Here is a 3,391-nt window from a genome sequence, read left to right as displayed (position 1 = left end):
CTTGAAATGGATATTTTTTCCGGGCCTGGCGGTGGGAGTCGAACTCTCTCCGCCAGGAGGCCTAGCTGGAGGCCACCGGACGGGTCGCAGGTTGCGGATAGCGAACGGCCTGCCACCAGGTGGCAGGTTAGCTGCGAATAAGCAGCGAGCGTCTCGCCGCCCAATAAGCAGCCCCGGACAGCCAGCGGATAAGGCGGCTGTCTCAACAGGCGCCTTATCGACCAGGCGCTTGTGGGGCCGCCTGTCAAAGCATAGCCCCACACACTCGTTCCGGGCCGGACTAAGGTGTCATTCGAACCGTGCCAATGGTCGGCCAGGCTGAAGGCCCGGGTTAACAAATATTTCAGTCGCGAACGGCGAGCTCAGGCACTTGGCCAACGCCTGTTCTATGTTCGGCCTTACCCGGGTAACGCGGATCTCTGCCCGGGCGGACCGTTTGTATATCTCCGCAGCTCGTGGGAATCAAAACAAGATGAATCGAAAATTTAACTACAATAAAAACAAAAAACCAAATCAAAATCAAATGCCGCAACGCTTTAATGCGGGTTACCATTCCGGAAGGAATATGCAGAACATGCCACAGTGGCAGAACGAACAACAGCAGCAACAATCTGGCATGTTCTATGAAGATCGTGGGGATAATGGCATGGAGCAGGGCATGCCCCACAGTTTGGCCTACGGGTCGGACACCCTGCCGGCTAGAGAGCCACAGTTCCGACAGGAACAGTTCAGTCGTGGTCCCATGGACGGGCCACAAGGCAATGTACGGCGCTTCAATCGCAGTCCGGACGGAGCGCAGTTCAATCACAGTCCGGAGAGAGGAGCTGGTTCGGGCTATCATCAGCAAGGCCAGCTCAGTCGTGATCGCAGTCGAGAGCGAGAACCGTCAGCGGGCTATCGTCGAAATCTTTGTACTCCGCTGAGTGAGTCAGACTTTCAAATGAGTCGGAATCCGGGCAGACAGTTCGGATATCAGCGCAGTCCGGAGCGCGGACTGAATTGCCATTCGGAGCGAGAGTTCGATTATCAGCAATCAATGAGAAATCCCGAGCGAGATTCGGGCTTTCAGTCCACTCGCTATCCGGAATCGTATCGCTGGCAGCGCAGTCGCAGTCCGCAAGGCAGAGAGTTTAATGAAGCTGGACGGCGTAGTCGCAGCCCAATACGCGGCAGTCGCGATATGTCTCCCACTTATCCGCGGGAACATAGTCCATGGCGTGCTGGGGGTCGTAATTCGCCCCCATTTGAACGAGATGCAAGCCCGGACCCGGGTCCTAGGTTTGGCCCTGGCAATCCAGTCGAATGGCAAGACTCGACCATTAGGCCAGAATTGAACATGAATGGTAATGGTCGCGACTGGAGGAAGCCTCGCAAAAAATGGGAGGCCAATTTGCCTCCACTCGGACAGCCCGGCGCTCGGGATGATCCGAATCGGAGAGTCCTGAGCGGCTCACGTACCAAGTGGTATATGCGGTATCTAGAGAAAGGCTTCCCGGCCGACGAGGCCTTTCGCATGGCTAAAGAGCCAAAGCAGCCGGCAGCAAATTACTTAAGCGGGCCCGATTCGCTTGCCCCGCCGCAGCAGATGCCCAACTGGCAGAAGCCCTCAGAAGAAGATCTGGTAGAGGATTCCGACCACAATAGAGTGCACGACACCTCAAAAGAGCAAAATCAAGCCAAAGACGACCAATTGCATGTCTGCCTGTTGCCCGTGGGCTATCCGCAGGCGAAGCTCAGCCAGAAGGACAAGGTGGATCTGGAGGAGGCCATACTCCAAGAGGTGGTCACAGCTGGCTTCAGCTCGTCAGCTCCGTTGCGCTTCTCGCGAATTCGTTTCAAGAACGCTTACCTTAAGGTGACCTGCTCTGATCGCGTCTCCGCGGACTGGCTAATGAGCAGAGGTGCTCATCTCTACTCCTACCATGGACATCCTGTGATCCCTAAGCAGGGCCATGCACATGTAGAGAAGCCCAAGCACTTCTATGTGACGGTCTTCCTGGCGCGGACCGCTGGCAAAACCGATGAATTTATCTTTGCTCTGCTCAAGTCACAGAACCAGTACAAGACACACCTGTGGAAGTTGATCTCGCGCAAGGATGAGGCCGGTGGTGCACTCCTCGTCATCAGCATCGACCCGGAGAGCGCTTCAAGTATTGCGGCCAATGGTTACTCGCTCTATTATCGATATGGCAAGGTGGTGGTGCATGGACTGAGGAAGAAGTTCGGGGATAAGTCCCCGCCCCGCAACCCGAAAGCGTCGGCCAATTGTGGCAACCGAAATCCGAAAGCTAAGCCAGCAGAAACCGACGTGGAAGAAAATCCGAGTTCAATGACTGATATCAAGCCGGATCCCGCTTGCACCGCAGTGGCAGCTGAGTCGCCACTCTGCATCGATCTGGCATCCGATGATGATGTTGTCGAACTCTGACTCCAATAGTACCTCACGGGTTTCTACCCGTCTAGGCATACACAGCCCACTATTCACAATACATACAAATCATGAACTACTTCTTCCATTATCGAAATAAATGCGTTTTAGTATTCTCTCCCCAATTATTTATTTTATTTTATTATTATTTTTGTTTTTTACAAGTTTTTAATTTGAGTTTTTACCAAATTTTACAGAAAGTGAACATGCGCGGCGTTCGGAGTTACGTTCAGTCTGTCACCTTCCCTTGTTTGACAGCTGCAATCTTGGAGAACAATCCCCTGTTGTTGAGTTCTGAGTTACTTGTTCATTAAATGCGTTAATGGTTATCGTTCGTTATTGAAAAAATTGACTTTTTATTGAATATGGGGTGGATTTGGGAGGTGTATTTGGTACAGGCGATCAAATGGGGATTATAGAATATACTGCTGCCTGGATGAAGTCGTTGAGTAAACTGCCACAAGGACTATTTACAATTGGAAGGAGCTCTTGATATGTATTTGCAGAAGCGGACTCAATTCACTGCTAACTGGGAGGTCTTTGAAAAGTGAATGGTACAGTGAACTCTCAGTAAACACAATTTCTGAATGCAGCACAAACAATTCAATATTTGCAGTTCTCTAGCATAAAATCTGATCTAATAATTAAGTACAATGAATGCTCAGCAGAAGTATAGCCTTCTTTGGTTTTATAAAAACACAAGAGAATTGATTGACATTTCAGAAAGATAATCTATAAACCACATTCACTTTAGCCAGTTTTCACTGCACATATTTTACTCCTTCCAGTCTAATTCAATTAAAAATCCATTTTTTTAGTATGCCAAAAAAACATGTTTATATTATATTGCTGCACTTGATCAGAGAGTGTTTAATTACAATTGATTGTTGATATATTTATGTATGTATATTATATAGAGAAATATTGGAACGCTTAGGCCAAAACTATATATATATATATATA

Source organism: Drosophila mojavensis, unplaced genomic scaffold, assembly GCF_018153725.1.
Source record: "Drosophila mojavensis isolate 15081-1352.22 unplaced genomic scaffold, ASM1815372v1 contig_80, whole genome shotgun sequence".
Taxonomy (NCBI): Eukaryota; Metazoa; Arthropoda; class Insecta; order Diptera; family Drosophilidae; genus Drosophila; species Drosophila mojavensis.
This window is presented reverse-complemented; position numbering follows the sequence as displayed.